The sequence below is a fragment of the Rhinopithecus roxellana genome, chromosome 9 (genome assembly GCF_007565055.1).
Source record: "Rhinopithecus roxellana isolate Shanxi Qingling chromosome 9, ASM756505v1, whole genome shotgun sequence".
Taxonomy (NCBI): Eukaryota; Metazoa; Chordata; class Mammalia; order Primates; family Cercopithecidae; genus Rhinopithecus; species Rhinopithecus roxellana.
In genome coordinates this window covers 57,458,207-57,478,106 of record NC_044557.1, presented here as the reverse complement: position 1 = coordinate 57,478,106, position 19,900 = coordinate 57,458,207, and the positions used below count along the sequence as shown (strand labels likewise).

General features: G+C 43.1%; 1 pseudogene; it reads right to left on the bottom strand.

Moving 5' to 3' along the window:
- LOC104658557 overlaps positions 1 to 19,197 on the bottom strand; it is a 46,170-nt pseudogene extending 26,973 nt beyond the window's left edge.
- Between the last annotated feature and the right edge of the window lie 703 nt (positions 19,198 to 19,900).

Genomic DNA, 19,900 nt, shown 5'->3' with positions numbered 1-19,900 from the left:
TTGGGCAATGCTCTCCTAGGCTTGTGTAAAGTCCTGAGGCTAATGTCTAGGCTGTTATTAATCCAGGCCGGGGAGGGGAAGAAGCCCTCTGTGTTTGTTGTCTTCTAGGGAGACTAGCTGAGCTGCTCTTTGTGTGCGGAGGGAATGCTTGTTTGAGCACATGTGCCTTTGGACACAGTGGGGAGCACTGAGATGGAACCTTTGTAACCCTGCTGGGATTATCATCTTTAGATCGAGTTTTGCAATTAGAATGGTATGAATAACATAAATAAACTGATGGTGATTTACCTTGCCTTTTTATTTCATTTCCTGGAGTTTTATGACTTGAATTTTGCGAAAATCTCTATTATCAGTCGGCGGGTAGCCCACCCATCTAAAATTATATGTTGATTGTCTGAGAAATAACTTTTCCCTAAGGAAGACTAACATTGACATAGCACTGATTTAATTGTTAAACCATTCTGCTTATTTTCCCATAGCTTTGTGACCATGGGTAGGTATCCTTTCTGTGTTCTGAGGGCACTCAATAACATTGAACTAGTAGTACTGTCTGTGGGAATCAGGCTACACTTGAGTGTGAAAGCCTGCTGAATGGGGCTCAGTTTTCTCCCTTGCGTCTGGGAGGATGATAACAACCAGGCAGTTATCTCCTGGCGGCATGGATGAGAGCCTCCTTAAGCCCCATCAGGATTCTCTGACGTTACTGAGCTCCCTACCAATGTATATTTACTGCAGGAGTTTCCCATTAGCTGAAGCCAAAATTTCTCCTCAAAGTCGTAGTATGTATAGTGGTATAATAATAAATGTTCCTTAAGAGAAACTAGAAGGCACCTTGGATTATTGCTGTTAGCATATATTAGTCCTCTGAGCTTTGGACTTTTTCTGGTCAGTCCGGTTTGGGCGGCAAAAGGCCAAAGTTAGTCTTGACCCATAGGCACAGTGCAGTGGGGAAAAGTTAGGTAAGAGACATGTCTCCCTTTGTTTAAAGTTACACAGGGGTCTTAAAAGTCATCCTTCTGATGTTTATACTAGGTTACTCTTTCCCTCAAAGAAAGATGTTAAGTTCATTAAGTGGAAATTTCAATCACTTTCCTCCAATTGAATGTTGTATATAATTAAGCTTATTGTCTTTTTTTTTTTTTAAGTTTTGTCTTGGTAATGGATTAGCTGTGAAAAATAGCCTCTTTGTTTGGTGAAGTCAGGACCCTTCACAGGTGGGAAAAGAAAGAAAAGGGGCATGTAATAGATTGAGAGAGTGGCAGCCTAGAAAATCATGTGTGTTTGTTCAGCCAAGACCTCCAACCTCTGCTCTTGTGTTGTGTACTTCCTTCTTTCTAGAAACAGAAGCCAAGTTTCACTCAAACTAGAACTGTTATCAATCTTTATCCTGCAAATCCTTAGACCTTAAATGATGAGACCATCTAATTTCAGCCACCTACAGCACACGTTTTACTCCATTAAAAAATCTATCCCTGCTATCAACTTTTCACAATCATTTACTAAGTGTAGGAGGCTTCTATCTAAATATTTATCTGCATTCTCAGCATAATTACATAATCTAGGTCCTCATAACTTCTTGACTGGACTCAGGCATGATCCTCCTAAATTGCTTCCTCAACCTCAGTCTCTTTCCCTTCCAGTTCACTCTAAGTATTTGTTTTTGGATTTATCTTTCCTCCAACCTCATCATATCATCATCTTCCCTAAATTAACTGGTATCCAGTGCATCAAGTCTCAACTCTAATATTTGGCTTCTCCATGATGCGTCTCTTCCACATGCACTTACTGAGAATCAACAATGCATCAGGCATGGTGGATGCGAATATAGGATACAAGCCTTGGCCGGGTGCAGTGGCTCACGCCTATAATCCCAGTACTTTGGGAGGCTGAGGCGGGAGGATCATCTGAGCTCAGGAGTTCGAGACCAGCCTGGCCAACATGATCAAACTCCGTCTCTAGTAAAAGACAAAAATTGGCTGGGTGTGGTGGTGGGTGCCTGTAATCCAAGCTACTCGGGATGCCGAAGCAGGAGAATTGCTTGAACCCGGGAGGTGGAGGCTGCAGTGAGCTGAGATCGCAACATTGCACTCCAACCTGGGTGACAGAGCGAGGCTCTGGCTCAAAAAAAAAAAAAAAAAAAAAAAGCCTCACTTTTTTTACTTTCTTTTTTTTTGAGAGGGGGTCTTGCTATGTTGTGTAGGCTGGTGTGCGGTGGCATGATCACAGCTCATTGCAGCCTTGACCTCCCAGGCTCAAGTGATCCTCCTGCCTCAGCCGCCAAAGTAGCTGGGACTACAGGTGCATGCCACCACGTTCGGCTAATTTTTGTATTTTTGGTAGAGACAGGGTTTCACCAAGTTGCCCGGGTTGGTTTCTAACTCCTGGCCTCAGGTGATCACCCACCCGCCTCAGCTTTCCAAAGTGCTGGGATAACAGGCGTGAGCCACTGTGCCTGGCTGCAAGCCTCACTTTTGATGAGCATCGATTTTTGTTGAGAAAAGAGATAAGTAATATAGGAAGAAGTTCCAGAATCAGGGAAGGCTTTGCGAAGGAGGTACCCTTAGAACTTTGTCTTGAAGGAGTGGAATTCATCAGATAAAAGGGATTTTTCCAAGAAAAAGGAAGTACATGAAGAGAGATAAAAGGCCACTGAATAGAGAGCTGGCATGATTTATAGGTTAGCTCAGGATGACTTGAATAGGAGGGGCTGCAAGTGAGAACTGTGGGAAAGAGGGGTGGCTGGAGCCTGGCTGGGCAGATCATGGTTCTTATCTTCCCAGCAGAGGACCTCAGCTCCCACCAGGCCCTCCCCTGCCACCTTGCTCCTATCTGGCGCCTGGGACCTCAGTCAGGTTTCCCTCAATAGGAATGTGCCATTTTCCCAGATCTTCCAGTCTTTCAAGGTGTGATTCTCAAGCCACCTGCTCTAAACAGCCTGCCTAAATTTCCATGATCGTCTTTACAGTACTTCTGTTTCTAAAATTTGTTTTGGATAATAAAATTTATATATGATAAAAGATATTATTGTAATCGTTTTAAGGTGTACAGTTCAGTGGCATCAAGTACAGCCACAATATTTTACAACCTTGACCACTGTCCATATCAAGCACTTCTTTATCTTCCGCAACTGAAGCTCTATACCCATTAAAAAAGAACTTGCTGTTTCCCCCTTCTCCCAGTCCCTGGCAACTACGGTTCTCCTTTCTGTCTCTATGACTACTCTAGGTACCTCCTGTGAGTGGAAACATATATTTGCTATTTTGTGACTGGCTTCTTTCACTTAGCATAATGTCTTCAAGGTTCATCTATGTTAATAACAGCAAGGTTCGTCTATGTTGCAGAATTTCCTTCATTTTCAAGACTGAATAATATTTCATTGTACGTACCACCATTTATTTATCTATTCATCTGTAAACATAGGTGTACACATACCTGTTTGAGTCCCTGCCTTCACTTTTTTGGGGGTGTTTTTAAGCTTTTGAAATATTTTTCAGGCCAGAAGTGATGGCTTACAGCTGTAATCCCAGCACTTTGGGAGGGCAAGGCAGAAGGATCGCTTGAGCCCAGGAATTTGAGACCAGCCTGAGCAACAAAGCGAGACCTCGTCTCTGCTAAGAATTTGGTATGAAATCATTAATTGTCTCATTTATTGCTGATATTATTTTATAATGCTATTGGACACCTACTAAGTGCTAAAGAATAGGCACTTCCGCATGTTCTCACTCATAGGTGGGAACTGAACAATGAGATCACTTGGACTCGGGAAGGGGAACATCACGCACTGGGGCCTATCATGGCGGGGGGGGGAGGAGGGAGGGATTGCATTGGGGAGTTATACATGATATAAATGATGAATTGATGGGTGCTGACGAGTTGATGGGTGCAGCACACCAACATGGCATAAGTGTACATATGTAACAAACCTGCACGTTATGCACATGTACCCTAGAACTTAAAGTATAATAAAATAAAAAAAAAAAAAAAAAAAGAATAGGCACTTCATGTACAGCAACAACCAAAGCCACTAACACTGAGCACTTACTGTGTACTAGGCACTGTTCTCAAGGCTTTACATGTAGTAACACATCCAATCCTCAGAATAACCTCATGAGATGAACACTTATTATCCCCAGAGGAGAAAGTGGACGCACTGGGGAGTTGTGCAATGCTCCCAAGGACACATAGCTAGTAAGAGGCATGTTTCATCAACTCTCACTGCAACCCAGAAAGGCAAATGTTACCATTTTCATTTATTCAGATGAGAAAATCACTATCAGAGAAACTAAGTGGCATATCTGATACAACGAGTTCAGAAACAGCAGAAATCAAATGCACCCTTGCTTCACCTGACTCCAATTCTCATGCTCTTTCCCCTGCCAAGTATCTTTATTTCATTTTATTTCTTCTACTAGATCGCACACTCTTGAGAGAAGAAAACTTCCTTCTGATTACTGCACATTTCTAAGCACATAGCCAATGATCATTAAATATTTGATTTCTCATAGTTAGGTTAATAAGTGGATAAATGTGTAGAGTTCAGGGAAAGGATAGACTTGTTCCGAATGGAGACTTGAGGACTTTGAGGACAGGGGAATGGAAAGAAATGATTTAAAATAATACTTTAACAAAGAAATCAGTGCTCAATTCTCATTGTTTTTCCAAGTCTGTGTGTCATAATACATGGCATGTTAAATATGCTGCATTCCATGCAAAAAGCTATTGATTATTCACAAAAATTACATTGCTCTCGTGAATTATTAAAATTTGCTAATGAGATGACAAGCAGACCAAAACTCCCATCAGGCTGCTGTTTCTGTCCTGCCATGGAGGGACCTTTTCTGTTCAGAGGGGAAAGCTTTGCAGTGGGTCAGGCTGGGAGGGGATGGCTGACAGGGCAAGTCAGTGTGCGGATGGATGGCCCCAGTGGGAGGAGGGCACGTGTGAATTGAGAAGTAGGATCCATCCATTATGTAAAAATAAACAATAAGCAACTTTTGAATCGCGGTGCTGTATTTCCTTCTGGGATTCAAATGACTACACAAACCACTTGAGCTTCATTTTTATGGTTTATGAAGCCCAAGGGAATTATCCACTCATAATTTATAGTTGCTGGTTCCACATAGTGTTTATGGCTCCGTATGCTATGTATGATGATATCGTGTACATGCCTGTACACAGGGTTTAATTAATGACCTAGAGATTATCCTTGGCCTGACTTATTGATGTCTGTGTGTTGGAAAACACGTGCTCAAATGCTGAAGAGTAAGAGCAGTTCAGGGCTTAGAGCAGCAGCCTTGGAATTGCAGAGCTGATCTTTGGGATTCTGCATATGTCGTCACCTTTCCAGCTCATCCTCTAAGCTTTTGCAAAAAGTGAAGCAATTAAAAATTAGATTAGATTTTGAATTCCTTTGATTCTGTTTCTTTCTATATTTTTTGGGAAAGCACAATGGACATAAAAGTTGCAATTGATTTTTTTTTGAGCTACTCTTTCTTTCAGAGAAAATTAGCCTTCTCCTTTTCTGCAGTTGGGGGTGAGTCTCCTGTAGTGGACCCTTGCAAGGTTGTCTTTTGGGATGCGAAGAGAAGAGAGAAGGTCAGGGATGTGGGTTGTAATTTCATTAAATTTTTTCTTTAGAGTAGCTCTTGTTAGAAGGAGATTTTAGAATGTAAAGATGGAAGTGACTTAATTAGATTGAGTTCAGTAGTTTTCATACTTTTGAAAATCCATATATTCCTTCTTTACAGAAACGTGTATGTAGAAGCCAACATATGAAACAGATAAAATAGTAGCCACTTTAGTCTCTCTGGGTAGTTGAGAGGCAGTGTGGTGCAATGGTTAAAAGAATAAATTGTGGTGTCAGACTGCTTGGGTTTGGGTCCCAAGTTTTTCCTCCGTATGGAACTGGGCAAGTCATTTAACCTCTTTGTGGATCAGTTTATCCATCTTATGTTGGGGATGATAACAATAGAAGCTACCTCATAGGGTTTTCCTGAGCATTAAAGGAAGGACTTAATATAAGTTAAGCTTAGAATAATGTTTTGCATTTGGTACTTTCTATCAGCTACTGCTATTATTATTTGATCTACTTGAGGACTCAGTGAAGCAGCTTGAAAACCTCTGAATTATTCAAATATTTATTGAATATCTACTATGTGACAGGGACAGTTCTACATGCTGGGGACATGGTGGTGAACAAAACACAGTCTCTATTTTTTTGGCTCTTACATTCCTGTGGTCTAGAGGGTTGGCAAATTTTTTCTGTAAAGGGCCAGATAGTAAATATTTCAGGCTTTGTGAACCACAGGGGGCTCTATCATCACTACCCAACTCTGCTGTGGTAGCACTTAAGCAGCTGTAAACAGTATGGAAATGAGTGGACATGATTGTGTTGTAACAAAACTTTATTTACAAAACCAGGAAGTGGTAGGGATTTGGCCTGAGTGCAGAGGTTTGCCTCTTGGTCTAACCTAACCATTCCTCTTATAAATAAGACAACCGAGGCTTAGGTCACATAATAGTGGCAAAATCAACATAGGGATCCTGTTTCAGACATCCATGGTAGTACTGTCTCCATTCATGCTGTCTAATGTGCTGGCTTTGCTAGGGCCTTGGCCTTTTCCCTTCTTGTTTTTGAAGTTGTACAGTGAGTGAACTGGGTGGAAGAGGGAGTGTTGAGGGCTCCTTTCAGCAGGTCCCATGATCTGGTTGCTTTCTTATTCTAATTCCCCAGTGTCCTAGTGAGCAGAGAGTAGTGTGTATGTGTGGAGCAGAAGATGAGGTGAGGGGCCGGGCCTGGTGGCTCATGCCTGTAATCCCAGCACGTTGGGAGGCCGAGGCTGGTGAATCACAAGGTCAGGAGTTTGAGACCAGCCTGGTCAACATGATGAAACTCCATCTCTACTAAAAAAATACAAAAATTAGCCAGGCATGGTGGTGTGTGCCTGTAATCCCAGCTGCTCAGGAGGTTGAGGAGGGAGAGTTGTTTGAACCTGGGAGGCAGAGGTTGCAGTGAGCCAAGATCATGCCACTGCACTCCAGCCTGGGGGACAGAGCAAGATTCCATCAAAAAAAAAAAAAAAAAAAAAAAAAAAAAAAAAAAGAAAAAAAGAAGAAGAAAAAGAAGAAAAGATGAGGTGGGGATAGGATAGAGATCATGCATGGTTCGTTTAGCGCAAGTGCAATGGGGAGCCATTGTCGTATTCTGAACAGATAAACACCATGCTCAAGAGAATAGAGTTGTTCTAGCTGCTCTTGATAATGGAGTGCAGAAGCAGACTTGTTAGGAGCCCATTGCATGGATTCAGATGAGAGGTGATGTTGGCTCAGGCCGCACCATGGTGATAGTGATGGATGGAAATAGGGATAGGGGACAGATCCTGGATATATATTTTGAACGTAGCACCAATAGGTATTTCTGACAGATCGAAGGTGAAGTATGAAGAACGAGAGGAGTCAAGGATGACTGTCCACTCATAGGGTTCATAGAGTTCCCAGGCTAATCACATAGCCGAAGAACCTTCTTTGAAGTATGGGCGAAGTAAGAGGAGTGACTTATTCCAGGTCCCAGCAGCAAGGAATGGCTGCACCTGGTCTAGAAGACACAGCTCTATCTATCTCCCTTTTCCATTTACCGTCCTTTGCTTTTTTGAGTTAATCTTCTTGCTTCTGTGAGTCCACAGAGCTAGGTGCCTGCCATAGTTTGAATGTGTGCTCCCAAAAGCATGTGCTGAAAACTGAATCCCCAATGCAACACTGTTGGGATGTGGGGTCTAATGGGAGGTGTCTAGGCCACCAGGGCTCTGCCTTCAGGAATGAATTAATGCTGATTATAAAAGGCTTGAGGCTGGGAGTTTGATCTCTTGCTCTCTCTTCCCCTTTTGCCTTCTGCCGTGGGATGATGCAACAGACACCCCCACCAGATGCTGGCCCCTTGATCTTGGGCTTCACAGCCTCCAGAACTGTGAGTCAATACATTTCTGTTCATTATCAATTACCCAGTCTGTGCCATTCTATTATAGCAATACAAAATGGGTTTGACAGTGTTCTTCCACCCCCGACCCTTTCCACATCATCCTGTTTTTACTTATCCTTGTCACAAAATTTCGCTTTCTGTTTTGTAATTGCCTGTTTTCTGTCTCCTCCACTAGGTGAGCTCTTTCAGAACTCCTAGCGTAGTGCTTGACACATAGTACATGTTTAATAAATGTTTGTTCTATGAAGAAATAACCAAGGTTTTTCAAATTGCCTTTCTTCTCTCAATTACAGCCATTCTATAAAATCTCATTGTTGTTTCCTTACAGTTTTTCTTCTTTCACTGAACTTCGGTTTGGTGTTTTCTTTATATCATTTTTCTCTTAGGCTCTTTATGTGGGTTTGCTTCATGTTTTCTATTTAAGAATTTCCCCAGAGCCTGTCATAGTGAAGGGAAAAGTCTTTTGATTTTCATTTTAAATTACATCCACATCCGTTAAACAGTAACACAACAAGTAGTAAGGCATTTGATATTTTAAATCTCTCTTTTAACTTCCTTTTAGTTTCTCAACAGGTCTCTCGGGGGGCATGTAAGTTCAGAGCATCTTGAACTTATATGCCCCCTGAGGACTGGACGGAGTTGCAGTGGTGTGGGTACTACTTGAACGTGTGCTGTGCAGCTCGAAAATGTGGGGTCTATGCATATCCACAGTGTAATGCATTTGCCTAACTCCAGTCTTCTCTTTTGGCATTACTCTAGTTGGAAATTTGCTGTAATAAACACCAGGTGTCAACAATCTAGGCAACCATGCCCTGACTAAATCTTCTCAGGATGAGGGTGCACCTGCTGGAAGCATCTTCCAGAACTGCTAGTCGCTGAAGCTGCAAATTCACATAATCCTTGCTTTTAGCTAAATCATTGCTCTGTGTCCTGCAAGCTATAAAAAGACAGAATCAGGTTAGAGGACATAATGGGTAAAATACCTGTTTCTTTATTTTTATTTTTTATTATACTTTAAGTTCTGGGATACATGTGCAGGACATGCAGGTTTGTTACATAGGTATACGCGTGCCATGGCGGTTTGCTGCACCCATTAACCCATCATCTACATTAGGTATTTCTCCTAATGCTATCCCTCTCCTAGCCCCCCAAACCTCTGACAGGCCCCAGTGTGTGATGTTCCCTCCCTGTGCCCATATGTTCTCATTGTTCAGCTCCCACTTAGGAGTGAGAACATGGTGGTGTTTGGTTTTCTGTTCTTGTGTTAGTTTGCTGAGAATGGTGGTTTCTAGCTTAATCTGTGTCCCTGCAAAGGACATGAACTCATCCTTTTTTATAGCTGCATAGTATTGCATGTTGTGCATGTGCCACATTTTCTTTATTCAGTCTATCATTGCTGGGCATTTGGGTTGGTTCCAAGTCTTTGCTATTGTGAACAGTGCTGCAATAAACATATGTGTGCATGTGTCTTTATAGTAGAATGATTTATAATCCTTCAGGTATATGCCCACTAATGGGATTGCTGGGTCAAATAGCTAAAATACCTCTTTCTTACTGTGACCTGAACGATATATTTTTATTCTTATTTATTCTCTTGCACAGTAGCTTTTGGGAGACATGAGTCTTTTCATTGTCTTAAGAAGGGCTGTGAGCTAGAAGTAGATGATTTGTTGTCATATTTTTGGCCTTATGATCATAACATAATTCTTCTCAATTCAATGATAAAATAATAGATAATATTTATCAGCCTGGCATTGTTTTGAGTATTCTACATATACTCTTATTTAATCCTCACAATAATTTTAAGGTAGGTGCCGTTATTATTCCCATTTTACAGATGAGGAATGAACTTAAGTAACTGACCCTGTGATGGTTAATTTTCTGTGTCAGCTTGACTGTGCTAAGGAATACTCAGATATCAGGTAAAATTTATTTCTGAGTGTGTTTGAGAGGATCTCTCTGGAAGAGATTAGCATTTGCATTGCTGGACTGAGTACAGATCACCCTCACCAATGTGGGCAGGCATCCTCCAGTCCGTTGAAGGCCCCAACAGAAAAGGCAGAGGAAAGGGGAATTTGCTCTCTGCTTGAACTGGGACAGCCATCTTCTCCTGCCCTTGGATATCCTGGTTCTCGGGCCTTTGGGCGTGGACACTGGGAGTTTCACCATTGACTCCCCTTGTCCTCAAGCCTTTGGGCTTGGAATTACACTACTGGCTTTTCTGGGTCTCCAGACTGCAGACAGCAGATCATGGAACTTCTCTATCTCCATCATCAGGTGAGCCAATCCCTCATCATAAATCTCTTTCTTTAAATTTATGTGTATCCTATTGATTCCATTTCTCTGGAGAACCCTGACTACTTCAGGTCCCATGACAATATCTGTACAGCCCAGGGCATAATCATTGTCATCAAATGGTATTTGGATATTTATATGCTCTATGGTATTATGCTAGCTTACATTCTGTTTTTACTTATAAATATTTTAAATCATGAGTTTTTTTGTGGGTACAGACTAAATTTCAAGAAGCCTAAAGGTTGGCCAGGCACAGTGGCTCACACCTGTAATGCTAGCACTTTACAGTGAGGGCTAGCACTTTACAGGGCTGAGGTGGGTGGGATTTCTTGAGCTCAGGAGTTTGAGAACAGCTTGGGCAACATAGTGAAACATTGTCTCTATTAAAAATTTAAAAAGATCAGCCAGATGTGGTAGTGCATGCCTGTAGTCCCAGCTACTCAAGACATTGTGGTGGGAAGATTTGCTTGAGCCTGAGAGATTGAGGCCGCAGTGAACCATGGTCGTGCCACTGCATTCCAGCCTGGGTTACAAAGTAAGAGCCTGTTTCAGAAAAAAAAAGCCTTATGGTTAATTTGTGTTTAATATAGGCATATAATATTTTATAAAAATTCTCAACAGTTATATGCCACTGTAGTATTCATGAAGTGCTTTTATAGGCAATATCTCCCTTAATTTTAGTGTTCTGTTGACACTCAACCTATTCTATTATCAGAATCATACTAGTCATCTTAAGTGCAGAGAAATGTCTTGTCCCTCCTTTTCTTTTTTAATTTCTCCCAGTTCCCACCTTCCCCCACATCTATTGCTTTAGAATATTCAAATACTTTCATATCAATTACTCCATGTAATTCTCAAACCAGTCATCTGAGGTAGATGTTTATTCTTTCCATTTTGTTGTTGAAGAAGTTGAGACTTAGAGAAATGATGTGACCATTGGTGGGATGAGGTAGAAGGAGAGGTCAGAGAAGTTCAAAGTGTAGGAAGGGTTCAATCCACTGCCGCTGGCTTTGAAGATAAAGGGGCCACAAGTCAGGGAACATGGCTTCTAGAAGCTAAGAACAGCCCCTGAATTCTGCCAACCACCTGGATGAACCTAGAAGCACATTCTCTCCTAGAACCTCTAGAAAGGAACCACCCCTGCTGACAGCTTGATTTCAGCCCTCTAAGACTCTTACCAGAGGATCATCTGAGCCAGGTGGTGCCTGGACTTTTGATCCATGGGCATTGTGAGATAATAAATTTATTATTTTAAGCCACTAAGTTTGTGGTATTTGTAAGAGTAGAAACAGAAAGAGTGTAATCACAAAGTTGTTCAGTGGTGATGCAGGTGATGCCAAATCCCACACTATTTCCACTGGCTGCCTGGGACAACATCCAGTGCTGTGGTCTTCTAAGGGAGGCAGGGGCATCAACCCCAGGGTACGCACAAGATGATCCGTTGAGGTAAAGAAAAAATATATATCATCTCAACTTTTAAACGTATAGTTCTTTTAAGGTTTTGTAATGTAATTAATGTGTTAGTATAATAGAATATTATATAATTTGCACATAGCATGTTTCCCTTTTTTTTTTTGTTTTATTAATAGGATTGCATGATCAAAGTGACTGTTCACAGTGACCTACAGGAGAGCAGAACATGGAGTCAGCATGCTGTAGTGGAAAGCTCACTGTGTTTGGAGTTGGAACCACAGATTTTATTTCTATCTGTGATGATAATTGGTATGGTGGCTTTGGCTAAGCCACTTGATATCTTTGGCTTGCATTTCCTTGTGGAGCTCGAGGTAGGCATCATGTATGTTCCCTGAGCTTTCCTTGAGAATGTGGAGATGCCACATGGACCTTCTAAATCAGTAACTACCATCTCTGAACCATGTCTCTGTTCTGAACCTCTGTTCACGTCTTTGCTATTCCCCCAGCATCCTAACTTAGAAACCTCATACCCATATTCAAACAAGTGTCAAGCTCTGTTGGGTCTACCTCTATAAAGTCAATAGAATTCATCTTGCTCTCTGTTTTCTTATGGCTGAGGATTTAGTTCAGGTCCTCATCAGCAGGCTTGGATGATAGGGACAGCCTTTTAACCCCTCTCCGCATCTCTGAGCGCCACACTGCTGCTGGTTGTCTGTCCAAAACATAAGCCAAAATATATTTTTCTCATGAAAACTCCCTTTACCTTTACACTGCTTTTAGCAAGGCCCTGTGGAATCTTGCCTTTTTCGTCATTGCATTCTGTCTAAGGAACAAGATGTGCACTTAGTGGCGGTAATCTTGTGTTATCTCTGGAGTACATGAGCATGCTGGTGGTGGCTGGATGAGGTGCCCTAACACCTGGGTAAGGGAGCCCCCAACACTGAGGTTACTCAGAACAACTGATCAGAGATTGAGGGGGACTAGAACCTCACTCTCTGGGACCATTAATTTCTGCTTCCTTTGCACTTTTTACCTCTTAAATATTCCATTTTTACCAAGGTGTACACAGTAGGAATGAAAACAAAGCCTTGAGGATTTACAAAAATCCACGGAAGGGCTCTGGAGATACTCTCCCTGTGAAGATACTGGGAGATACCATGGATATAAGCTTTGGTTTCCAAATACATGATTTATAGGTCTGAGATCCTTTAGGTTATTAAGCTATAATTTAGTGTACTTAAAAGGAATGTATTAATAATTATCTTTGTGACTTTGGAAATATAGACAACATAATCTTCATCACCATTTTATCTATCACCCAAAAGTGTATTTAAATGTTTCATTTATTTTCATTTAATGTGTAGTATCCAATCAGCTATTCCCTTTTTCATTTCTTCCCATTGTTTAGGCAAAAAATAAAATTTTGTTCATTAAATTTATAAAAAATATTTCTATAACCCTTATTGTGTATCAGGCACTGTTCTAAAAACTTTGCAAATTTTAACTCATCTAATTTTGTGAGGTAGGTACTATTATAATTAGTTCCACTTTGCAGATAAGGAAACTGAAGCACAGGAAAGTGAAATAACTTGTCCACACAATTCATTTGCCTTTAAGGTCAGATCCTATGTTACAGACCTGATCTCATTGCTCCCTGTTGGTCTCTCTCTTTCTGGTCTTCTTTCTGTCTCATGACCTTGTACAAGTATGCTGGGCCTAGTATATATTCTTCTTTGTTCTTCACTTCTTCCTTCCCAATGGGGAAAGTGTTATGTTATGAATATATTTCAGAGTGACTGAATTCTGATGGCCACAATTTCCTTAACAGTGGTAATTGATGAATTTTAATGCAAAGGCCAAACTAGGGTTTGTATTTTCCTTCCCTTTATCTGTGCTTCTCAGGGTGTCTTCCTTGTCTCTGTTAGGAGGACCACCTGCCATCCCCGTGTTCAGTCTAACCTGAATCTGTTGGGAGGACCACTGCTCATCTCTGTGTTCAGGCTGCCCCGTCTCCGTTGGAAGAACCACCTCCTATCCCCGTGTTCAGGCTGCCCTGTCTCTGTTAGGGGAGCCACTGCTCATCCCTGTGTTCAGGCTGCCTCCTTTCTGTTGTGGGAACCACTGCTGATCCCTGTGTTCAGGCCTGCCCCGTCTCTGTTGGGAGGACCACCGCTCATCCCCATGTTCAGGCTGCCCTGTCTCTGTTGGGACAGGCTGCCCCGTCTCTGTTGGGAGGACTACTGCCCATCTCTGTGTTCAGGCTGCCCCATTTCTGTTGGGAGGACCACTGCCCATCCCTGTGTTCAGGCTGCCCTGTCTCTATTGGGGGAGCCACTGCTCATCCCTGTGTTCAGGCTGCCTCCTTTCTGTTGTGGGAACCACTGCTGATCCCTGTGTTCAGGCTGCCCCGTCTCTGTTGGGAGGACCACCGCTCATCCCATGTTCAGGCTGCCCCGTCTCTGTTGGGACAGGCTGCCCCGTCTCTGTTGGGAGGACCACTGCCCATCTCTGTGTTCAGGCTGCCCCGTTTCTCTTGGGAGGACCACCGCTCATCCCTGTGCTCAGGCCGCCCATCTCTGTTGAGAGGACCACCCCCCATCTCTGTGTTCAGGCTGCCCTGTCTCTGTTGGGAGGACCACTGCCCCTCCCTGCATTCAGTCTACCCTGTCTCTGTTGAGAGGATCACCACTCATCTCTGTGTTCAGGCTGCCCCATCTCTGTTGGGAGGACCACCGCTCATCCCTGTGCTCAGGCCTCCCATCTCTGTTGAGAGGACCACCGCCCATCTCTGTGTTCAGGCTGCCCTGTCTCTGTTGGGCGGACCACTGCCCATCCCTGCATTCAGTCTACCCTGTCTCTGTTGGGAAGATACCATCCATCTCTGTTTTAAGGCCCAGTACCTTGGAGTTTTTCCTGACTCCTCTCTTGCTCCCTTAACCCACACCTCATTTTCTACAGATCCTGTTAGTTCTACCTTCCTAGCCTGTCCTGATTCAAACAATTTCTCTTCTCCTTCTCCATTCCCAGGCAGGTCCATACCACAACTGCTTCTTGCCTGGACCATTACAAGAGCCTCTTTTTGGTCTCTTCCTCCCTTGCTCCTTCCAGTATGTTCTTCACAGGCAGCCAGAGTGATCCTGACATTGCTCTTATTCAACTCCAGCGGCTTTGTGTCACTCTCAAGACACAGCCTGGTGTCTTACTGTGGCCTCCAAGGCCCCTCACAGCTAGGCCCACGGCTGCCTCCCCATCATCGTTACTTCATCTCTCCCCTGCCTGCTGTCTCAGGTCCACTGGCCTCCTCCCTCCTGCTCCAGCTTCGCTCCCAGCTGCCTCCCACCTCAGAGACTCCCTGTCCACAAGCTCTCCTGCAGCCTGGAATACTCTTCTCTCAGACCTGACCATGGGTGTTCCTCCTTATTCTTCAAGTCTCTGCTGTCTTCTAACCTGTTTGTTTTCCTTCAAGGCACCTGACTTTTTTGCTATACATTTATTTGGTTTTGTGTTCTCTCTCTAGAATATAAGCTCCATGGCATCAGGAATTCAGCACCTGGAAAAATAACTGCACATATTAAGGCTTTATTAAATATTTGGAATCAATGAATGAATGCATTTTTGAAGGATTAAAAATGAATATGGGAGAAGGGAGTTGGATATTTCCAAAAAACTTCTGGTGACAGAAGCGAGGGAGATGGAAGGCAGTGTCTAGGAGTGAGTCCCTTCCCTCGACTGCAAAAGAAAACTTGCTTCCCTCAAGGAACAAAGCAAGCCTGAGTTGAGGGAGCCCTCCCCACCTCGTTCCATCTTACCCAGTTCCATCTTACCCACCTATTGCCTGCCTGTGCGATCCCTGGTCTGTGGGTTGGAGGCTTACGGGAAAGCACCTGATTGGCCATCACAGAGCAGAGCAGCGCTGCTTTTTTGCAGTTCTGCTCTGCAAAGGGTCTCTCCGAGAAAGGGCTTATAGGAGCTTGGTGCAAAGGATGACATTCCCTCCTTGGGATGGATTAGCAGGCACTGAGGACCTATTTGTCACTTGGGACCAAAGTCCTTTAGGAGAAACTTAATACTTTGGTTGAATAGCAGAGGCTTTCTCAGGGAAACTCTCCAAGGAGTTTCTGCCCAGGCCTCCCAGGGTAGAGCAGTGATTTGTAGCAGTTGCAGGTCTTCTTATATTCTAGTTTCATCTCTCCCCATTGATTTTGCCATTTGCGGCTCATAATGGAAATGAGGATGGCAGGCACAGATGAAGCACTTACTAGACTCTCCTGTCTGTCTTGTAGCTGGCACACTCCTGGGGAATCAGAAAAATAGGTATTTGCTTCCTTAACTCTTCTCTGGGTTTCACTAAGTTGGGGTCATCTGGAAGGTGGACATCAATTCTGTGGATTGGTTCATATTGTACAGCGAGAAAACAGATGAAAGGATTAGGACCACCTCCCAACTAAAAGCTTAAAAGAGAATATGTTATAGATTGTGGCAATTTATACTAATTTTAGGAATATACTTTGCCAATACGGGATGAAAAATATGTTTTGTTAAGACGAGTTCCCTTCACCCAGATCTTAGGGGGCAATGTAATGTTTACTGCAGCTTTATTATGATGCGGGAATGCCAGTATGTATTTGCCTTAAGAAAACCCAAGATAAATATTGTAGCATCTCCTGCATATAGAGGTCAGTCTGGAAGACAGCTTTGATCTGAAACAATAAGTGAAAAAAGCCTTTGAGATACAAAGCAATAGACTCATTGTCCCTGCGTTAAAGTCAAACTCCTTAGCACTTCCTAAAATCTTCACTGATTCCCGTTTAGTATTCTATTTTCAGCCTTTCCAGTTGTCTTGTTTCCCAGCCCATAGAAGCTAAGAAGCAGAGGGCAGAGGAGGTTGCAAGTCGGAATCGCTCTGATGGAAGAGTGAAATGACAGCTGACAGCCTGACAGCTAGGGAGGTGACAGCAAAGCTTTCACCAGAAATGCAGGGCTGCTGCCACTAGCTTGGAATTGTTGGGTTTGTCTGCAAGGCCAGGACAGACTCAGTGGGGACTGCCTGCAGATGTAACACATGGGAAGAGACATTGGAGGGCATGGCTTAAACTGGGAGCATGTTAATCTCTAAAAGTGTTTATGAATTTGCCAAGTTAAAGAGCTATGCCTGGGGAAGAAGCTGGGATAGGGAAACTGAATAAATATTACTTGGCACAAACTGGATGCTGGAGGATCAAAAGATATGGTTTCCAAGGTAGGTGGGTATGAATGCTAGTAAGTAGATCAAGGTGATTGTGGGTGTCTGGGTTGTTTAGAAACTAAATTAGGAGGGTTTGGGGCTGGCACAGTGGCTCATGCCTGTATGCCCAACACTTTGGGAGGCTGAGACAAGAGGATCAGTTGAATCCAGGAGTTCAAGACCAACCTGGGCAACATAGAGAGACCCTGTCCCTACAATTAAAGAGTTTGGGTTTTTGTGGCAGGGTTCCTTCTATATAACTATTTAAAAAATGTTGGCATAGATCAGTACTTTCAACATGGAGAATGTACCCTCTAGGAAGGGCATGTGATAATCTTAGCTAAGTGATATGTACAGTATTTAATGCCTTTTTATACAAATGTAGAAAGAAATTAAGCTTTAGTTAAATAAAAATTGACAGTAACATTTGCATGAAACTTATAAATAAATATACATATATTTGGGGGTGTGCTCAACTCAAGTACTAAATAAACAGTGTTTGGAAATGACTGGCCTATAGAGTAATATAGCCTGATCCAACAACCTACATGAATTCTTACAATTTCCTTCTGCCAACTTTATGTGCAAATGTATCCATATCTGTAACCTTGTTTTCCCCCTTCACTCCTCTTCTATGGAAAAGATGTGTTTTAATGGAAGGGGTGGCCTGTTGCCCTCCTTCTGAGGGTGGATCCTCCACCTGCATTCAGGGTGCCAGCCCCACCAGTTAATTTTGAAGCCTTACTTCATAAATATGTTCTCTCTCCCTCACTCACATGTTAACTGCTTTTTGGCTCAATGTATGAATAGTTTCACAACTCTTCCATCTTAAGAAACACTCTCCAACTCTCATCCTGAATCTCTTGTCCTTTTCCCCCACAGCACCCTGCCAAGTTTTTGCAAGTGGAGCCTGAGCTCCCTGTCTACACCCTCTCCCTTCCTTTTACCTCTCTTCCCTTGCAATCCGAGTTCTGCCCTCTAATGACCCCTTCCTGTGTGTCGCATCTGCAGGCAGTCCCCACTGAGTCTGTCCTGGCCTTGCAGACAAACCTGACAATTCCAAGCTAGTGGCAGCAGCCTTGCATTTTTGGTGAAAGCTTTGCTGTCACCTCCCTAGCTGTCAGGCTGTCAGCTGTCATTTCTCTCTCCCATCAGAAGATTTCCAGACACTTAGATTTCCATGGAAGCTGCCCTGGCTTTAGTTCTCTGGCCCTAATGACCAACAATCACCTAATGCCGAATCCGGAGCACACTTGCTACTGCTCATTTTAGTCAACCTCTCTTTGGTGTCTTGGCTATTCCTTTTTTTTGAATATCTTCTTTCAGCTCACCTCTTTGTTAACACTCATGGCCTATATCTACTTTGGAAACCATCTCTTTTAGGTAAAAAACAAACAAACAAACAAACAAAAATCATCTTTGCTCTAGCCCGGATCCTCCCCCTATATATCTCTATCTTGATGAATGCCAGCACCATCTGCCCTATCACCTGAGAGTGAGACTCAGCTCCCCACTAATAAGCCAGTCAAAGGCACTCTTCACTTCTGTTACTGTGTTTTTGATTTCTAGCATTTCCTTTAGATTCTTTCTTAGAGTTTCCATCTCTCTACTTAGATTGTCCATCTCATCTTGGGTATCGCCTACCCACTTTTTCCCTTACAGCCCTTAACAGAGTTCTTGTATGAAATACATTCCCTGTATGATAATTCTAACATCTGTGTCATATCTGAGTCTGATTCTGCTGATGGCCTTTTCTGTATAGACTGTTTTTTTTTTTGCCTTTTGGCATGCCCTGGAATTTTTTGTTGAAAGCTGGACACGTTATGTTGGGTAATAGGAAGTGTGATAAATAGGTCTTTAATAGGAGGATTTATGTTAATCTGGCAAGGAGTTGGGCTGTATTTTAGTTGCAGGTGCCGGAGGATCAGTTTTCTCTAGTGTCCTTGTTTCTGTCCTGTCTCTTGGCTTTGAGGCGTCCCTATACACTGTTTCTTAGAGGCAGCGTGGGTCTTGCACCTCTTTCAGCTGTAATTGGTGGTTATTACACTGGAGCCTGTTGGTGTGGTGGGAGGGTATGGGGAAAGGAAGGAGAGCATTCTACAATCTTCTGATTAGGTCTCAGTCGTTTGGGGGGCCTGTGTCTTGAGGCTGTGGCCTTCACATTATTTCTATCCATCCTCCCATGGCATAGCCTTTACCTACCTTGTCCTTGGTCAATCCCTGGCTGCAGCTTTCCCAATCTATTTCCTTGAAGCCCTGTTCCTTGATGACTACGGGACTGCTTTTCCATCTTAAGTGAGATGGAAAGGCCGAGGGAGCTGGAGTGAGGAGAATTCCTATCCTCTGCGGGAGATAAGGTTTTGGAATTGTACACAGGTGAAGTCTTTTCCCTGGAGAATAGACCTTTGTTTTGGAGAAGGCTCTGGGTGGGCTTCATGGCAGTGACTCTTCCCTTCCCTGTGCCAGGGCCAGGAGGAGATCTTGCTCAGAACCTCACTGTGAAAACCTGGTGGGTTCCTGAAAGGGATCTGAAAAATCCAAGACAGTGTGACCCCCCAAGACTGTGGCCCCTAGGAATTTCTCACTCTTACACTAGTTCACACTCAGCCTCTAGCAATTCATCAAAGTTACCATTTAGGTGTTTCTACCAGTTTCCCCGCTTCTGCGGCTCGTGCTCTAAGTAAACAGATCTTGGTTGTCATATCTTTAGGATGCACCTATTTTTCCAGGTTTTAGGATGGCACTTTGATCTGCTGCCTTAGTTCTATGATAGGTCCAAGAAAAGTTGTTGATTTTCAGTTTGCTTTTTCTTGTTTTAAGGATAGGAGTGGTGGTTTCCAAGATCTTTACATGTCAGCGCTGAGATCTAAGTCTGCTTCAACTCCTAGTCTCTTGTCTTCCATATCCAAATCCTATTGTGTCTATTTCCAAAATATCTCTTGAGACTAGGAGTTGAACTAAAGTTCAGGGTATGGTGACTTTTTGTCTGGATC